Below are 21,208 nucleotides of genomic sequence, written 5' to 3'. Positions count from 1 at the left end.
GGGCTGCGAACAGACGATGAGTAGGCTGTGGGCAGGGAGTCTCTATTTTATCATGGGATAAAAGGATTGCTTTTATCCCAAACCTGAAAATTTAAGAGGAGGCTTGATTGAATAAATGGATGGATGGATGGATGGATGGATGGATGGATGGATGGATGGGTAGATGCATCAATAATTGCATGGATGGGTAAATGAATGAAAATAATGCCTCAACATGAACAAATGAACTATACCAGGGAGAGAGAAATGAATGGGGGCACGTGAACTTTCCCAGAGACTCAAGTCTGTCAAATTGGACAAGGATCTCTTTTAGTGCCTTTAAGGATTCATCTCAACAGTAACAATATTGTTCAGAAAAACAGTGACTGTTCATGTCTCATGATCTTAAAGTGACCAAAAAGGTTCTCTAATTTTAGTCGAATGATGACATAAATTGTAACTTTTTAAGATAAAGTTTTCAACCGGATAAAATTTTTAAATGTGTTACTTGACATATTTTGATATCAAAATAGATTCAAGCTTCAATTATAAAAAGAAAGTTCTAAAGTCACAAAAATAAAGCACTTTCTCTTGCCAAGACTCCACCTGGCAGCAGATCTGGCACCTAGATGTGCTCACCAGGCATTTGTCAGCAGAGCAATGTCATTGAGAGCAAGCAGTCTGATGCCAGACCCCTGGGATTAAATCTTGGCTTCACCTCTGACTAGCTGGGTGACCTCGGCCCTGTCACTCTTGGGATAACAAGATACCTACTTCAGAGAGCTGTTATAAAGATTAAACACATCATTATCTATAAAGGAACAGAACAGTGTCCGGCCCATGGTCAGCACTCTGGAAAGGCTGGCTTCCAGAGTTAAATGCTATGTTACTGTTAAATGACATAAATGGTACGTGACCCACAGTGTTAGCTATTCTCACTATATGACAAATTATATTTAATCTCTAAAACAGGCATGGTCTCTAAATGTTGGTCAATTTAAATTTTAAAGGCTATTCTCTAAGCTAACTACAAAGCAACTCTGGTAATAACAGTAGATTTCAACCATCTCAAAATATTTTTTTTGTGTTGCCACAATCGACTTTGGTTAATGTAACATTAATTCAATGGAAGTTTTTAAATCAGCAGGTGGAAAGACTATGTTTTAACTTTGTCTTCCCTGGCTAATGAAGATGTGTTCAACGTTACAATCACTTAAATCTATGCTAAAGTTATAGAATAATAAGAAAGAACCTCATATCCACCTGTGCTAGAAAGCTGTAGGTAAACTGTACACTGAGACCACCAAAGCAGCACCAAGGAGAGCTACCCAGAAACAAAGATAAATGGATTGTATAAACTGTAAAACTATTAATAATAATAATGATGGTGCCTTCTACCCATCTTTTGGAGTGAAAATGACACCACTTACACCTCTTTTTATTTAAGAAAATTTTAAGGTTTTATTATTTTCCTTAGAATAGCTAAATATAAATTCAAATATGCACATAAATTACATGCGTGAAAAGTCATGCATGTTAATGGTGCACTAGAGGCAGTCCAAAGAATTTCTGTTTGGGGGAATCTCACAAATAGTTTCTATTTCCCCCATTATTAGTATTGCTGTTGTTTTTCTTAAAGCATCTTTTTTTAAGAATACACTTCATGACTTCTTCAATGTTGCCACTGAACGAAAACCTTCAAATTTTAACATTACAACTTTAACAGGATCTGGGAAGATATTATCAGAAGTGTCAGCAGCACCATGAAATTAACACACAATACCCACCAAACTTCATAATATTACCTCCTTTTTCCCACAAATCAGACTGATTTGATAGATAAGCATTTGTTTGAAAATTAATAGCAACATTCTTTTGTTTCATTTTATGTAGCTTTAAAGACCTAAGGAGACTTAGGAATTAATTGCAGGCTTCTAATAAACACAATGATGTAATGACGTATTTAATATTACTGTTTTTTGTTTGATTCCAAATAAATTGCAGATTTTTTTCTGGGTGTGATACTAAAACAATTACCATTTTGCAAAAAGGATAATTAATCTGCAATTTTTTCACATTAGATCATATTTCTCTAAAGCGTGCCCACGGATTTGATAGTCTTCAGCTGCTGTGTATTTATTTTTCATTTTTTCTACTGATTTTTTCTACTGCCCCATCAGTGCTGACATTTAAATGAGTGAGTATTCAACACAAATGTGATCATTTGTACAGCATCCAACGCGGCCCCATACTGAGATGATTGCTTCTGGGAGCCATCCACGGGTTCTCAAATAGGGGGGAAAAGCCAGGCAAAATTTTATCAATTTACATTTTTCTGTGATTAATTTTTATGCAAATAAGGGCCCGACCGTGCTCCCATCTCACCTGAATCATCCGGATCATCAAAGACAAATTGAGCATCACTTATTTAAAAAATAGGCTTTAAACTACTCTACAGCTGTGTTGAAAGATGCTAAGAGCAGGGCATGAACTTCTCTAATATAATAGGAATAGATAAGAAAATGTCTTTTATGTGCATTTTGTACACAATGCCATAAACATGAACTTAACAAAATAAAAAATTGCCTTTGCTTTGAATATTCTCTGGTCTTTGTAATATTCAGCAATGGGAATGAGAGCATATGAAACAATATTTTCCCAATTTCTGAATGCATAATCAGAAGTATTTCCCATTAAGCAAAATATACTGACCATTACATGTCTTTGCCAATTTTCTATTGCTTCTGGATGAAAGTGTCTAATAAATAGATTAAATATGAAGGGGAAACAAAATGTCACAGAATTAAAAGACAAATCTTAGTTTGTGATGGGGGTTCATATCATCAGTATTATGTTGCATAAAATTGACATAGCACTTTCAGGTCTATACGATCTATTTCTAAATTCACCAAACTTCCACTAAAATAATAGAATTATTTAGTTTGCATTTGGGTCTCATTAAAAATTATAAAAATCGTATTGGATTTTTTCAAATAATAACATTCTCCAGATTTATGAACTACAAATAAAGATGTTTTCCATGCTACCTGGAATCAAGTTAACAGTGTGATTCATAAATACAGTCACAGCTTACAAATGCCACCTCAGCAGTAACTAAGTTCAATTTGCTATTTTGTAGCAAAAGCTATACTTTCTCACATGGTATCTTTTAAAAGTGTGCTTAGAGTTTTTTATATATGACTCAGTAATCAAAATCTTCCCAGATGTCTCTTTTTCTCTCACTCACAGAAATAATCTCCAGAGCAGAAATAAATTGTGGACAATTCTCCGAGAATGGAAACAGACCACAGGGGGTCAAAATCTGGTTATCTGAATGGGCGATATAATCGAAGGTTCAGCTAAGCTAAGGGAATTTCAACATAAACAATGCTCTTATTTCCAAGAACGAATTCTCCTTTATATACAATAGTGGAGGAATGCCAGTCCTTTCCTTACTGCTGTGAGAAAAGTGCCACAAAGGAACAAGATTAGAATCTTAAAAGCTGTCCTGGGGAGCTAAATTACTGTGCAGCGTACAGGTGAGGAGGTAAAAGGAGCAAAAATAAATGGAGTTTATTCCATGGTTTTTAGGGTTTATTTCACGAAGACAGAAATAAAGATATCTAAATCCATAGTTACAGCCACTCTGTGTATGTGTGTGGCCACGTGTGTATGGAACTGTGTCATTGGCCTCTTCTCTCCCTCACCAACAAAAATATGCCACTCAACACCAAATTCCACACACAAAAAAGGATTCCTGTTTATCTCTCACTGTCCTAGTTCAAAAATAACCTGGAAAAGAGAGGTGTTTCTCTCACAAAAAATCGCTAATTTTAGCCTGGTGAGCAATTGATGAGAAATAGGAGAATAACCAGATTCGTACAACTCCTCATACACACACACATTCGTCTGGTCTGACCTTTGGTTTAAACTAACCAGCACAGAACATCCTCTGCTGTGGTTCCATCAGAAGTGGAAGAAATTCACATAGTCCGTAACCTGGACATTTTGTATTCTCAAACAAAGGTGGGTGAAGAGCAGCTCTCAATCCCCAAGGATTTACAAACTCTACCCCTGACTTTAAGCGGCAGCTGCTTGGTTGAAAGCAGGTCAGCTGGCAACCACACAGCTGTTTTTTTAAAGTCCAGGATGGCTGCCAGTGTAATGCGAAAACCAGTCTGTCTCTCACAGAAGTAAATTGGCACCTCCCAAATGACAGGGGGAGCCGCTTCCACATGGGTCGCTTGAGTACATTTGGGGACAATGGGACAAGGGACTGGAGAAGGAGAAAATCTTTAGGGATGACAACTCACAAACTTAGGGGAGAAATAAAGTTGGTCCTAAAAGGAGCGGAGCGGGAATCCAGAGCTCCTGGTGAAGGTCGAAGGGTCTCACAGCCCACACATTTAACCTTGGCTACAGTCTTTTTTATAGAAATCAGATGACCCCTCCTTCCAACTGAACAATCATTCCTTGGTAATCATTCCAAGGAAGGGGATACTGACCCCCTAATTTAAATGAAAACACAATTTTTTCTGGATTCTGCTTCCCAAACCTCAAAACTTCAGCACAGGAAACAAAATCACAATACATCTTGGCAATAATTGTGGATCTTATAGATATTAGGGTAAAGAACTCTAAAAGGAGAGTCAGAAATTAGTAGTGAAAATTTCAGCATGCTGTATTATATGTGAACACTTCCAGCAGAATGCATTCACCTCAGTTTCTGAATTTTAAAATTAAAATACCTGTAAATTCTCCCCAGAATCATTATCTTCTTTATTATAGAAATAAAATAATCATATTAAAATGTTAGAGTATTTGGGTTTCTTTTTTTTCCACTTATGGCATGCCTGTTTCTGCCAGTTTTTTAATTAAAATATAATTTACATAATGGGTAAATCTTAAATGTATAGCCCAATGACTTTTTACACATGTAGATACCTGTGCAGAAGCACAATCCCAAACAAGAGATAGAATATTTCCCTCACTTCACTTTACTCTCATTAAAATTATATTAGGTATTAATAAGCTGAGGTGGGGAAGGTGAAGCTCAAATATTAAGAAACTTGCCAGAGGTCAGGTAAGTGACAAGGCTAAGTTTCAAACCCATGATCATCTGACTCCGAAGACACATCCTCCTGATTAAGCCATAGTGCCTCTATCAAATGAGAGTGGAAAACAACATGTATAGAAATTCCCAAATTAAATAATTTATGTAAAATTAATAAATAGATCATTTAATGAAATAATTTACTAAAATTGATATTCCAATATACTCAACATTCAAAGAGATGCCATATTTTTCTTTAGGGAGATAAATTATTATTAGGGTCAGCCACATATGGCAGAAAACTCAAATAATACTGGACTAATATATATATATATATATATATATATATACACACACACACACACACACACACACATATATATAAAGTTTTCTTTTAGATAGAAATTTATTTTTCTCTTATGCATAAATCCAGAAATTAGAAGTCCAACTGGTATGACAGTTATTCAGTCATTAGAAACCCAGACTTTGTCTTCTTTTCTCTCCACTATTCTTATGTCTTTTCCTTGTAGTTGCCTCATGATCACAAAATGGTTGCTGCAGCTCCAGCCATCATAGCCATTTTCCAAGCAGCAAGAAGGGAAAGGTAGGAGTAAAAGGGTACCTGTCTAATACTTTAGCCAAAACCTTTTAAATAGTTTTTCCAAGGATTTTACCTAATGACTTCCACTTTTCATATCAGGGGCCACCTATATCTGCAGTGGAGATTAGTGAATTTAGTATTTGGTCTAGACCCATTCTCATCCTTGATAATTAAAGAAGAGGGAAGAAGAAACTTTGGCAGACAATCAGTAGTTTCTTTTCCAGGAAGAGAAAAAAATTGACCCATTTAAGCATTTAGAGTAACGCAAATCTAAGAAACTCCAAATATCTGTAAGAATATAAACAGCTCTGCTCATAACCAGAACTCATTGTACTGAAAAATACTACCAAAAAGAATGGTATTCTTTATGAGGTGACTACTGAAAATAACTCCTACTGTATTAAAAAAAATGCATATAATATATACATACATATTTCTCTAAACAATATATATAATTGTGAAGAGAAAATTATAAATGAAAATGGGTCACTCAAATAAATATTTCTTGAGTGTCTACAATGCCAGGAACTCTTCTGGGCATTTGGGATATAGCCATGAACTGGACTGACAAGTTTACTGCTATCATGGAGCTTATAACCAACAAACGAATAAAGAAGGTGTGAAAATGGTAAGTGTTATGCAGAGAATTAAAATATGTTAACATGATGGAGTGACTCTGTAACTAATTTATGTGGGGTTATCAGGGAAGGTAGGAGGCTACATTAAAGGTAAGATTTGAATGACAAGAAAGAAAGAGCCATATGAAACTCATGGGAAGAGTAATTGGGGCCAGAGGAACAACTGGTGCGATTGCACTAGATGGAACAAAGCCTAGTATGTTCCATAAACAGAAGGAGAGCTAGAAGGCTGGCGCAGAATGGGGTGGAGACAGCAGTCATAGAGGTGGGCAGGAGCCAGAACTTGTAGGGTTTGGGGAACCAAGGTAAAAAGTTGAGATTTTATTCTAAACATGATAGAGACTGTTAAGGATGAGAGTAACATTATCTAATATTCAGTTAAAAATAAAAGACTGGATGCTGATGGAGAATGGATGGTAGGGGAGCAAAAATGGAAACAGGAACAGCAGGCAGGAGTCAATTGCTATAGAACAGATGATGGTGACCGGGACTAGAGTTTAGTGGAAATCGAAATAAATGGACAGATTCTAGATCTAGGCATGGAAATCAAGGAACAGATTCATCAGTTGAACTTGAGGATGGATTAGGTACTGGGATGGGGCTGGTGATGGAAAAAGAAGTGAGGCAATACCCAGGTGTTCAGCCTGAGGACATGGATAAATGGAGAGGACTAAAACAGGAACAAGTTTGAGAAAGGAAAATAACCTTTCTAATTGGGATATGTTCAGTTTGAGGTTCCACTGCCAATGGAAATGTCTGGTATGAAATTGGATCTATGAGCCTGCAGAGGTTGTTGGGACTAGAGCTATGGATTTGGGAATCACTGGAGTCCTGATGGCATTTCAAGCCTCGGGAGCAGATGAAATCATCCATGGAGTATAGAGGTAAAAGAGAAGAGGTCAGAGGACAAAGCCCTGGGGTACTCGATATCAAGAGTTAGGACAAAAAAACAAAAAAGCAGGCAGCAAAAGAGACAGAAAAGGAGTGTCCAGTGTGGTAGAAGAGAGACCAAGACAAGAAAGTGTTTCACAAGTAGGAAGGATGAGGTTAAACGTGTCAAATGCTTTGAAAGATCATATAAGAACAAAGAAATGACCATGGCAAGACCTATGCCACGTGTTGCAGAGAAAGCAGTTATTTTTCAATATTTACTTTAATGTGAGTGAAACACTGTTCCATCAAGAGCACTCATATTCCAAAAAACCCCAAGACAACCATTAACACAGACCTCTCTCTCTACTCCCAAGTTCAGTCTGAGAACCCTATCACTGACCTTGGGAATTTTGAAAATTAAAAATGAACCTGAGAGGGGGTGGAAATGAACCTGAGAATCTTATGTCCTCTTTATCCTCACTCTCTAATACACAGAAATGCACCAACCTCACATCAAAATTGTCAAAATAAGTGCATTTAAAGCTCATTTAAGTGGGTTTGTGCTCTCTTCTGTGCTTTACACATCAGAAACAAGCATGTTTGTGCTTTTGGGGTCTAAGACAGCACTACCAGGCAAAATATATTATTTCTGCTCAAATCTATTCCAGAATGTATTCATAGAGTATTGGATAAAACATCCTATTTAAACAATATATAATATTACACATGCAAGATATTTCTCATGTTCTTATCTAGGAAGCCATTTTTTAAGCAAGTGTTGTGAGACGCCAAAAATAAAACCAATTCATGATTGCTCTTATGCAATGATGGGCTGGAAACCTCTCAGGCTACTAAAAGTTGACTTGAATGGGGGGAAGAGGAGGTCAGAGGAAGACTTGGGTCTTTGTTTGGCGAGCTGGGGAGGGAACAGTTGTGTTTGTGCATGTGTGCATGCACGCCTGAGCCCAAGAAATTTGAAATGCAAAACTGAAGAATGATGTATCTCTACTCCAGACAGCCCCAAAGTCTGCTAAGAAAAAAACTGCTGACGTGGAGGAGATGTTTTCTCAAGAGATGTTGTAAAAATACAAGGCACCATAAAGGTTGCTTCAGAATCTTAGTGACAAAGGGCATGCTAGAGCTGGGGTGTCAACTACAGCAGAACCTATGTATGCAGTCGAATATGTATATGCAGTGTAAGATGCCTTAGGTACTTTAATAGAGCAAAAAATAAAATCATTCTTATTCCTGTGAGATCTCATTTAAATGTATGCTCTCCAAGGAGCATGACCTAGTGTTATCACTGTGCAGACTAAAGGAGGCACAGCACTTTTTGGCATCTTGAGGTATCTGTAGTGTTGAGATGCACTGGAAGCCATGTGGTCACGGACGCACCTGTAGTGCAGGTAACATCCTTCTTTGCAAGGTGTATGTCCTTAACAAGGAAGCTATAACCAAAGAATATGAGAGACAAGAGGACTATTTATAAATGTACGTGAAACACTGTGGAGATGCTCAGGAATAACCAGAGAGAGGTAAGGAAGAAGAGCCAGAAGGGCTAAGATGCTCCAGTTAGCAGGTAGGGCTGTTGGCCAGGAAACATAGCCATTTACAGTGTGACCTTATTTGTACCTCAGGCTAATGAGGTCTGAGGACATTTGGACTCCACCAATAATAAAGCACATGTGTTTTTATAATACAATTCTATGTTTACTTTCTTCTTATTAACTGTATTAAGCTATTTACACAGTGTAATTGTACTTAAAGAGTTATTTAGTAAAGACATGCCACAAATAGTTTCACTAATGCTAATCACGCAAGTGCGGTGAAGCAAACTTATGTTCAAGAAAGTAACATGGGTGAGAACTTCCCATTCTTGTGATACTTTCCAGGCCAGTAGACTTGAAATTATGCCATTTCAAAATAATTCTGGGGTGGGAAGCTTCCTAGGATAATACAGCCCCATTTAAGTGAGAGTTATGAAGAGAAGCTGATGTGAGAAAGCTGTAATATTGCTGGCATAAAAATAGGTGCTGCCAGGGCGTGTGGCAGTTGACAGATGGGCTTGCGGAGAGAGGGTAAAGGGACATCCCTGGAAACCATGAGGAGGCCAGCCTGAAGCAGCAGGTGCTCGGCTATAATGGGCGCCCAGGACCTCCAGGGCAGACAGGAGGGAGCAGCTTTAAGGAGGAGGGTGGCATGACACCTGGGAGTAGGTGTGGCTGCAGAAAGGAACCAACCCAGAGACAAAGTGAGCCCATGCAAGGCCACGGGGCTTGGTGGACACTCTCAATAAGCAAAATGTCAAATTCTAGACGTCTAATTCTAAAGACTGAACAGTATCACTGGTGAAAACCAGCAAGGCTCTTAAGTAATGTGAAGGAAAATTCAGTGGCTGCTGGGTCAGATGCCTGGATTAGGAAGATTTAGATGAGATACTCATTCAGGGCCTGCCACATCACTAGGATCTGCTGTCACTCAAACCCAACTAAACCAGTTGTACAAACCTGCACACCCGATCTCTTCTTTCTTTCTCCTCATTTCCCTTGTCTTCTCTGGCTTGAAATATATGTATACTCTGGAGGTATCTTGTATGCATGACGCCAAAAGAGGTTTCTTTAGGAAAGATTTTACCAATAAATATACAAGTAAATTTTTTTCTAAAGAAAGTGGGTGGTAAATTGTACTACATAGCGTTAGATAAAGAGAAGAACAGGTTCTTAAAACCTTTTTGGGAAAAACTAAACTTACTGAAAATGGAAATTGAGGATAAAACAAGATGGAAAACCATATACTTCATCTACATACTTGTTATTCATTCAACCAGCATTACCTGGCACCTACTACTGCTTCTTCGTTGGGAAAACAAAGATGAAAGGGATCTGCTCCCTGCCTCAAGTTTTCTAAGAAAGAAATATTACGCAAATAAAGATTTAAATGCTCTCTCTTAAGGTTGCCATGTGAAAGACAAATCAAATTATGCTTATTTCTATAGGATATCATTTGAATATATGTTAACTATAAAATAAGGAACATCAAGTCATTTAAAAAGAAATGCTCATTTTTTTTTTTTACTCAAAATTTATCCATATGTTAAACTTATAATCCTAAATGTTACTTTCCGGAGAACAAGGCCCTGAAATGGTACCAGTCTGGCTAAAGGTTAAACCCTTATGATGAACAAATAATGACTGAAGACAAACCAAGACAGGCTCCTCACAGTGTAATCTCTCTGCAGCTGAGTGGAAGATCTGACTTGCAAAGAATCCTTTAAACCCAGATTCACTGAGGCAGCCCTACCAAAGATGGATACCAACCTGACTTTTCAGACTCAAGCTATTCAAGACAGGACTCCAAAGCAGGCTGCAGCATGCTCTGAGAAAGAAACTGCTCCTAAATATTACCCAGTAATAATTGATGCCCCTACAGCCTGCCTCTTGCTTCCATCACCACGGTGACTTGCTGACTCACACCTTCAGCAGGCCTTATAGGGTACACTGTTAGATGCATGGGGAGGCCATGATAGTACTGAGAGACATAAAGCTGAAGAAAAGACTGAAAACTTTAACCACAAAGAAGCCTGAAAAACCAAAAAGCCCAAAAGTTAGACATCTGGTTCAAGGTATTTTGTAAGACAGTGTGTAATATATCAGGGAAAGTTACTAGTTCCTGATTGTCAATATTAAATAGTAGTCTTGATATAAAGAATCTAAAATAAAATTAGATAAAATTTGTTTTTATGTATTATATTCTAAGAAAATAAGTGCTGAATTTCACCCACAGTATAATGCAAAAATCATGGTGAACTCAAACCAGTTTGCGTATTTGGTAACAAACTCTAAATCAACTAAGTTAGTTTTGATTTTCAGTCACAGAGTAGGTTTAACTTTTCTGAATACTAACCAAGCTTTATTTATTTAAAAATTGAAATGGAATTCCATGTAAAGAAATTATATAAAATTACCTTCCCCAAATATACTGAATTCTACCAAATATTTAAAGAAGAAATAAAGCCATGAATGCAATAAAATCTTTTCCAGGAAATAGAAAAGAGTATTTCCCAGCTCATTTCATGAGGCCAGCATTATCCCAATACCAAACTCAGACAAAGATCTATCCAAAATAGAAACTACAGACCCTTATTTCCCATGGACAGAGATGCAGAGAATCCTCAACAGATTATGATCAAATCACATCCAGCAAATTAAAAAAAAAAAAAAGGATGAAACAGCACATAAGCAAGTGAGATTCATTATAGGAATTCAAGACCTGTTCATTATTTGAAAATGTCAACGTAATTTGCCATATTAACTAAATAAGGAAAATCATATTTCTTAATGGTACTGGGGTGGTGAGAACAGGATTCTATGCATTTGTAAAAGCCCATAAAACTGTACACCAGAAAGAGTGACTTTTACTGTTTGCAAATTAAAAAACAAAATCTACAAAACAAAACCAACCGGGGTTTGGGGGGAATCAGGGTGGAATACAGACTGTAGTAAATCAACCTAACTGTATTACAGATGTATAACACAAACTCACTGAAGGGGTGGAGAAGAAAGAAACTGACCTAAAAGATGGTGAAAAACAAGTGTTTGTCTATATCTTGGAAGGCTAAGGACAAAAAGAAATGCACACAAACATTGCACTCCATTTGTTAAATTTGTTTCACATAGTAGTAAAGTCTAGCAATTCTGACATTCTTACATATATGTTAAAGTTGAAAGAATGAGAAAATTATATTATACATGATAGGAACCAGGTTTCTCACTGTCAAAGAAAGAAGTTTCAAATAACCTTACAAATAACCAAGATGGGAATGTTAGAATGAACCCTGTAGTGCTGGATCAGAGTCAAGCAGACCCACGTGAAATCATGTTTATTTTACCATAGATAGATAGATAGATAGAAGATGTAGGAAGAATATAAATTCACATGTTTACAAAGATAGTATATACACCTATATGTCCTGGATCTGTCTGCTAAGAGGGCTTAGGAGAAAAGCAACCCAATAGTGATACGCACACATAGCGCCCAGACCTTGGTTTCTAAACAGCTTTCTCCAATGAAAATGGCTGATACTATGGTTGAGGCAGGGGACACACAAGATGATTCTGGAGCATCTCGTACTGTCAGAAAGTAAGAAAAAGTATAAGAAGGGGAAAAAATATAGTATATGTCAAAAGGATACAGGAGGCAAACCGAAAGAGCTTACAATGCCTAAAATGAACAATTTGAGCAAAAATAAATAAATAAAAGTGTTGGACTGTATTATACAAAGAATATAATAAATATCCATGGGCCCATATGAATATAATTAAGAGGCTGAATAAATAAGTAAATGGGGGAGAATGGGTTAACCTTCTTACAAAAGAATTCCAATTAATAATTGTAGAAAAAATGAGGGTAATAAAAAATCCCCATTAGGACAACGATAGTAATAATTGCAACAGGCAAGATCCACTGATAAATACTAAATTAGTGAGCAAAACTTAGGAGAAACTTGATATTTGCATAGCCTCTGGATACTGCCCCTCAACTAGTTGTTAATTATTGTGGTGTCTTAACTGTGTCTACCAATTTTTTAATACTCTTCCCTCCCAGAGGTAGAGCTTAATTCTCTTTCCCTTGAGTGGGGGCTGAACAATTTGCTTCTGACAAATAGAGTAGGAGAAGGGAAAAAGAGTAACTTTGCAGTGGAGAAATATGGCAGACACCATCTTAACTAAGTTATCAAGGTTAATATCACCAGTAATACGTAATAGTGATATCATGCACACCCTGATATAAAGCAATGAAAAGGGCAAATCATTTCTGTGATATTTTTCCCCAAAATGTGTAACTTCAGTCTAATCAAAAGAAAATCTCAGACAAGCCCTAATTGAGAAACATGCTACAAGATACTTGACCACTATTCAGAAAGGTCAAGGTTATGAAAGACAAGAAAACATTGAGAAATTTAAGAGACTAAGGAGATACGACTGCTACAGGCAATATGGTATCCTGTATTGGATTCAATAATAGGAAAAAGAGTATTAATGGAAAAACTAGGGAAACCTGAATAAAGTCTAGTTTAGTTAATACTATTGTACCAGTGCTGACTTCTTAGTTTTGATAAATGTACCATGGTGAGCACCAGGGGAAGCTGAGTGAAAGGGATATACAAACTCTGTACTATCTTTATAATTCTTTTGTAAATCTAAAATTATTTCAAAAAAAAGTTTTAAAAGCATTACGTATTAATTTAATTTCATCAGACGTGCTGCTTAAAAGTCAGCATGCTTTTGTTTTCTGAGAATTTCCAAGAAGTTGAACAGGTTCTTGGCTGTTATGAGAGTGGCAACATGTGAGTGTAACACTAGCCTGAGAACCTGAAGCCTTTGGTCCAAATTCCAGCCCCACCAACAAGCATGATCCCCAAGCAACTGGGGACCTCCAGCACCCAATCCTTAATCCTTAAGATAAAGAGTTTCCTAATCCTTAAAGTAAGGATTTTTAGACAATATGACTCCTTACAGACCTCTTCTATCATAAAAAAAAAAAAAAAGAAAAGGTGGAGGGGAGAGAACTTATAGTTCTAAGAAAATATAAAAGTTAAAGTATATTTTTTCAATGTAAAATATATACCAAAAATACAAATGTCAATAAACTAAATAATTATTGGAGATGTTAGGAGCATAGCAAAGACCATCTGACAGTGTTGGTGAGCTAGATGAAATTGCAAAGAGCACTGATATGGGAGGGAAATGAACCTACCTCTATTGGTCACCAACCAGAAAGAAAAGATACATCAAAGCCAGTAGCTCCAAATAAGAGGTACTGTCAGTCCTGGCTGTGAAGGAGTGGTCACGCCCATCATCAACTGCAAGTGCAACACCACGGACATTGTTGCATAAAGAAGCATGTTAGGGCACCTAATCAGCTGGTTGAGAGTAATGACTACTCCTTCAGACACACAGTGAATTGCTTAATTCTAACTTTTAAGTTAAATCATAAATCCATTCATTCAAGCATCACAGCGCTCTATATTAAATGAATACCAAAAATATCCAGGAAAGAGTTTAGTATAATTGTCTTCAATACTGTTTGCAGCCTTTATTATAATATTTAGTCTCTTTTTCTCATTTAAGCAATTACCAGGGCTGCCATGGCTCCACAATAACGTCTTAGAAGAGGAAGATTCTTTGCCTTCTGGTTCCTGAAAGCAAGCTTATTAAGAATGACATAGGAAGAATAGCAAGCACTCATTTTCTAAATTTCAGGGCCCTTTTCTGTAAAGGTCAAAGGGTACTATAAAATGTGTCAGGGAGCCACACATGCAGATATTCACATTTCACGTAGAAATCCTTTTGGATTGCAAGTCTCTAAGTGGGTCTCTGTGAGAGGCAAGTATTCAGAATGTTACTCTTTTCCCAAGAGAGAGCAGCTTTTGATTGTGGAACATGTTACATTAATGAAGCTTTGTTGGCAGCTGGTGAGTGAAGCTTCTGGGTAGCATAATGCATTTTCCCTAATACTGTGTTAAAAAGAGCCAAGCCTGAGCCATGTTCCAATTACTTGGGAAAGAAACCAAAAGAGTACAAGCGAATACTATTTTTTTGGTATTTGTTTATTTTGATACAGTTTCAAACTTACAGAAAAGTTACAAAAAGAAAACAAAAAGCTGCCATATATCCTTTACGTAGAGATATATAATATATGTAATTTGTGAGGAGATAATTTGAGACTACATATATCCCGATCTTCATCAAACTTTCATCCGTTAGTATTAGAATCCATTGATGATTCTTGCTCAAATCAATTATTATATGACTGTTGTAAAAGGGTAATTTTTCTAACTAACTCACTCCTTCAACATTTATTAGTTGGCATTCTACTCTGAGGAAGAGCCTATCTTCATCTTTTATTTATTTATTCATTTATTTATGTCAGTGGTGACTCATGAGTTATTTCATTCAATGGTTTGTAATTCATTGTCATTATTTACTTTGATGGTAAAATTGTCAAGTGAAGGCCACTGAAAGAGCATTTAAGGCACATTAGGTAAGTTTTCCAAAGTTTGCTTTAGAAGCAAATGGTCACTTTGCCTTCAAAACATTTTGAGGCAAAAAAATTGTGTTCTCTTGTTTGAACAGAAACACTAACAAATCTTTTCCTTGCTTAGGAACTCCTGTCTAGACACATTACTCCTTCACAGCACAAAATCTCTGTTTTGCTCCCTATCCAGGGCTGCAGTTAATTACATGAAGAGACAGATGCTGAGCAGCCTAAGGCTTTCTCTGCCACCGCGGCGAGGCTGAGCTCCACTCAACAAGCAGGTAGTGAGTGAAGACAAATGCTGTTTGACAAGGCAGCATATCCCAGCACCCAGGGATAGAAAACAGACAGGCCACTCTGTGTTCCCAAGCAAAGACAGAGAAATATCAAGCAGATTGTTTCTGACAGAAATCATATCACAGCCGCACTTCTAGACAAAGTCCGTGTGAATGAAATGATACACTTTCTGTTTCCCATCCTCCCCTTTAACAAAAAGCAAGTATGTCAAAAGTACATTGGAGGTGACAGCTCAATGCAAGGTGGTTAGCAAGATTTTATAAGCTTGGTTTCCCTTTGGAGATATTAAAGAATCAGCAACAGTTCATCGATTTGGATACTGTAGGTATTCCTCTTGATTCTAATGAATTTCCAGGTTCCTAAATACTACAGCTTAAGTACTCTATGTTCACTGAATGTTGTGTCAAAATAGAAAATTAAAGTCATGAGCAGCCTTTATTTCACAAGGAGAAATAGAATAAATTAGACTTCCTCAAAATTTATTAAGCAAAGATTAGCAGGAAAAATACTTTCCCAAATGTAAGTTCATGCTAGAATACAGGCAGAAGTTACGAGGCCACCTAATGACTTATTCTTAGTCATTAATGGATACAGAAATGGTATACAAATAAAAATTTCTCCCCAAATAGTACCATTTGGAAGGGAATGATATTTTATTCAATACAGAAATATTCAATAGTTATGCCAATGCTTTACTCATTAGTTGTTAATGAATGTGAATTTGAATGATTCTTGTCAAAGCATAACTAAATTATTTTAATATACTTGTTTTTAACATTTTTGTTTTTCATTTGGTTCATTGAGGGTGCTTAAATGTTATGTTACAGAGACAATAAATCAAACAAATATGTGAGTTTTAACCAACTGCTGTTTTCAGAAGTCAAAAAAGAACCCAAATACAACCTGCTGTGAGCCCAACTGTTGGATGGAAGACCAACAACAATGATTATTCCCAAAGGAGAAGAGGGAGGGGCACCAAACAGATATTCAGGGTACCAGCAAGAACCAGAATAAGCTTTATGCAGAGAAGATCAACAGTTCACTTTAGGGGAAGTAGAAGAAACTGGCTCTCAAATTATGTCACAATTTCTATTGCTTTAAATAATCTTTCAATTATTCCTTTAATTTTCTTATGTACTGTGTCCACTTTGTGTGTGTGTATGAGAGAGAGAGAGAGAGAGAGAGAGAGAGAGACGCATGTAGAGGAGACCTCTAATATGAAATGGGGTTGTCAGGACAGCCTTGCAGGAGGAAATGATACCATGGCTGACATCTAAGCCAAGACCTTAAGGATAAGTAAGAGTTAGTGGGGCAAAGAGAAAAAATTCTAGTGTAAGGAAATGTCATAGGCAAAGCCTGGATGAACAAGCATAATGTGTCAGACAATGAGAGAAGTGAAGTGTAGAGTGAAAAAAAGTATATCTGGAAAGACAAGGAGGACGGATCATGGGACTTTTACAGCCTAGGCTAAGCAGTGTGATACCAGTCAAGGATGTTAAACAGAGGAAGGACAGGATAAGATTTGTATTTTAGAAAGAACAGCAGTGTGTAAAATGTGTTAAAACTGAAAGGAAGCTAACCAATTTGAAGGCAAGAGAAATTTTCAAGAAGTTGAGAGGTTTACAGTATCTTAGAAATTAACTCTGTTGGGAATGAGGAGATAGTATGGATGATGGGTAGGTTTCTGCTTGGACAACTGGTGGCTGGTGACGCTATTCATTGAGAGAAGGAGTTTCTGGGGGAATGATGATAAGTTTTGGAATTGCTGAGATGGAGTTCCTGGTAAAATTCAAAAATAGGTATCCAACTACCTATCACAGAAGAAATTTTTGTCCTAAATTATTTATGAAGAGATATATGAGAACCACTCTTGTAAATGTTGAGGGAAACAACGCAGTTTGTGTGTGTGTGTGTATGTGCCCAAATGGAACCAAAGTTTGCTTCAATGATTATATTGTCAAATAGTATACAAATCCCTCTCAATTGTCGGACCATTTATGTTCAATATACAGAGTGTTAAATTTCTTTCCAATATGAGAAGCTAATCTAGAATGCTTAAACCAAAGGACTAACTTGTTGTCCTTCACATTTCACTGGAATGCAGTATTTAAGGCCTGGCCAGGGGATGATATGCTATAATAGTTAAGAATACAGTTAAGGTCAGTCTTCCCAGGTTCAAATCTCATGTTATGTCTAAATAGCAAAGTAATCATGGACAAAATTTTCTCTGTGCCTAAGTGTAGTTTCCTATCTATAAAATGGAAGACAATACCTACCTCATTGAGATTTAAAACAGATAATCTAAGCATTAGAAGAACACTTTAGTAGGAATTGAACATATGTTTGCCACTATTTTATAACAACTGTTAGCATATCTGGATGGATGGATGGATGGATGGATATTCGGTTCCCCCTGAACCCATCATGCAGAAATTAAGAATATTAAAACATATATAGTGAACTGACATATCTCCTGGTGCCAAATAGCATATTTTATATTCTCTTCAAAATACTTAAAAATTCAAAATGTTGACTTCTTGACTTGCTATATCTATTACATATACACTTATATGTGTATATATATACAGTAAGTCCCTTACATACGAACCTTCATGTTGCGAACTTTCAAAGATGCGAACGTGCGTTCGCATGTCCAGTCACATGAGTTAGTTCAAGTGTCTGGCATACATTGTCATGTGCGTGCATTCTCTACAAGTGGTTGTGCTTTTGTGTACTTTACTGTACAGTACCGATAGAGTACAGTAGTACAGTATCTTTATTTCAAGCCCAGGATGTCTAGAAGCAAGTGTAAAAGCAGCAGTGATGTAGCTGGTACGGTACTACCCAGACATCACTGGATTGTTTTTTTCAAGAGGGTAGATAGAATTGAATCCAGCAAGGAACCAGAACCTGTGTCATCAACGTCAGGCGTGAGTGAAACTGCAGGTTGCCCTCCGCCTCCTATTGCTGACGATCCTTCAGCTCTACCATCTCTCACCTCCTCTCCCTCCTCCAGTCAGAAACTCTTCTTGCCTGTTCACTCGATGCCAACCCCTGTGTGCCAGCTGTTGTACTGTACTACTGTACTTTTCAAGGTACTGTACTGTAAGATTAAAAATGTTTTCTTTATTTTTTGTGCTTTTTGTTTATATATTACTTGTGTGAAAAGTACTATAAACCTATTACAGTACAGTACTCTATAGCTGATTGTGTTAGTTGGGTACCTAGGCTAACTTTGTCGGACTTATGAACAAAACTGGACTTAGAAACACACTCTTGAAATGGAACTCATTCATATGTAGGGGACTTACTGTATAAAAATCTTTATTTAGTCAATCAAACAACAAACTAAAAACACGGTGTTGATCCTCTACAATGACAAATTCTTTGTTAGAGATAGTCTCCTTTCTTATCTCCATCAAGTGGTCCATCAGACCTGCACCCATCCTTGTTTCTTGTTGTTAGTCCGCCCCCAGCAATGGTGACTCACCACCTGGATTGCATGGTCAGCCACAACACAACCCCGTTAGAGCCCAGACCTTCTGTGTTGCTTGCTAGCCCACTCCGCTTTCCCAGTTCTTTTCCTGGATCCTGGGGCACAGCTGCAATGAAACACAGAGCTCTACCAGCCTGTCACACCACATATTCACACAGTCCAACTTCAAGGGAGCTCTTGCTGCTCTAAGCAATCTTTTTAGTCACTCAGTTCATTTCAGTTCAGCCCAATTTAACAAGAATATACTACACTATACTACATTATACTGTACTATGGTATAAAGATATACTATATGCAGAACACTTTGTTAGGCAATAAAGGATAAAAGAACAAGACTAACCCCATTCTCAGAGAATTTATAATCTATCAGGGGAGCAAAATGCATGTGGCAAATGCCTCAAAGGCAGGATGGGGAAAATGGTATAGGATTTCAGATTTTTTCTTCTCTCCTTCAGATCATCCACTCATTCTTTACCCTCAGCCAATGACCACAACTTATAGCTCACTGAGATCATGGCTACTTGATATAAACCCCTACAGAAACATGTTTCACCATCTCCATGCATTTCCAGCTTCTCATACTCATTAACTCTTCCCTCCATTCTCTGCATTTTTTACTTTGATCTATCTCCTGTTACTGATAAGGGACCTTCCTCCCATATTTGTGTCCTCCTTGGCCAATATCTTTAACCTTTTCTTCTCTGCCGTCCAATATGCACATAGCTCCTCCTCCTAAAAGAAAGACTGCTCAGTCTTTATTTTCACTTGACCCGTGCCACTGCCAAACCTTTCTGTGTTCCAGTTCAACCCTACATCTACAAACCTTTTTCCACCCACACTCTCAAAACTCTCTCAGGCATCACCAATGTCTTCGTTCTCGATCAGGTCAACAGCTTTTCCCCTAGTCTTCTTCTCTTTGATGTTTCTATAGCCATAGGTACAGAGTATCATTCAATTCTTCTCAAAACTCTCTATGCAGCTTGCCTGATGATACCACACAAGGGCGGGATCTCTTTTTAATTCTCCAATCAGTACCTGCTGGTTTGTCTGCTTGCTTACTTGTTTGATACTTCCCTTTCCTCCTAATTGTGAATTGCCTCCAAGGGTTAGTTCTAAGCCCCCAGTCTTCCCTTTCTATAGATTCCCATATAGGACCCATATATTCTCATGGCTCATCTCTGGGCTGATAACTCCCAAATTCCTACGCCCAGGCCCTTTCTCTCACAAGCACCAGCCCTTGTGTCCACAACAATCTACTGAACAGAGCAGAGGCTCTGGGATCAAACTACCTCAATTCAGCTTCCTGCTCTATCACTTTCTAGCGGTGTGTGTAACTGGAAATGTTTAATCTCTCCATTCCTCAGTTTCTTCATCTTTAAACTGAAAGGAATTATAATGCTACCTCAAAAGGTGGTAATAAGAATTTAATGAGATTATTTATAAAACACAGTACTTTGGCTGGGTCATATTATGGGCTCCATAAGTATTAGCTCTAACAATACTATCAATAATAAAGTAATAAAACTCCAAGTTGAAAATTTCATGATTATAAATAAAAACTAAATAATAAAATAAAAAAAATTAACCCTTCATGATAGAGCAAACAACAACCCTTCTAAGATTGTTGTCTCCTAAAATTCTTCTAATAATTTAAATTCAAAAACTTAGCTTTGGGCTTCCCTGGTGGCGCAGTGGTTGAGAGTCCGCCTGCCGATGCAGGGGACACGGGTTCGTGCCCCGGTCCAGGAGGATCCCACGTGCCGTGGAGTGGCTGGGCCCGTGAGCCATGGCCGCTGAGCCTGCGCGTCCGGAGCCTGTGCTCCGCCACGGGAGAGGCCACAACTGTGAGAGGCCCACGTAACGCAAAAACAAAACAAAACAAAAACTTAGCTTTAACTTTGATCAACACTATTCTCCCATATTTACATCTAGAAACCACAATCTATTTTCTTATAAGTGATTCTACTCTCTGCTCTGTAGTGCTCATTGTTACTCCTACCATCCCACCAAGACCTTCACCTCCCCATCCATCTTGAAGATCACAACACAGACAGACTCCATAGGAGGGTAGAATGGTGCTGGGATAGACACCTTGCTTTATAACCAACGTGTTAGGTAAGTCTCTTAACTTTTCTAGGCCTTAGCTTCCTCATGAGTAACTCAAGGAGGCTGGATTCTATTTTCTTTAAACGAGTTCTAAAATTCAATAATCCTTGAAATTATGAAGACTGTTG

At 37.5% G+C, this 21,208-nt stretch overlaps 1 protein-coding gene across 1 annotated transcript in view; it reads right to left on the bottom strand.

Annotated features, from left to right (window-relative positions):
- The window catches only part of DCDC1 (doublecortin domain containing 1), a 461,265-nt gene that overhangs the window by 99,880 nt on the left and 340,177 nt on the right, over positions 1 to 21,208 (bottom strand).

This window comes from Stenella coeruleoalba (assembly GCF_951394435.1).
Source record: "Stenella coeruleoalba genome assembly, chromosome: 8".
In the NCBI taxonomy this organism is placed as follows: domain Eukaryota; kingdom Metazoa; phylum Chordata; class Mammalia; order Artiodactyla; family Delphinidae; genus Stenella; species Stenella coeruleoalba.
The sequence above is the reverse complement of the archived record's forward strand: the minus strand, read 5'-3'. Positions and strand labels throughout refer to the sequence as shown.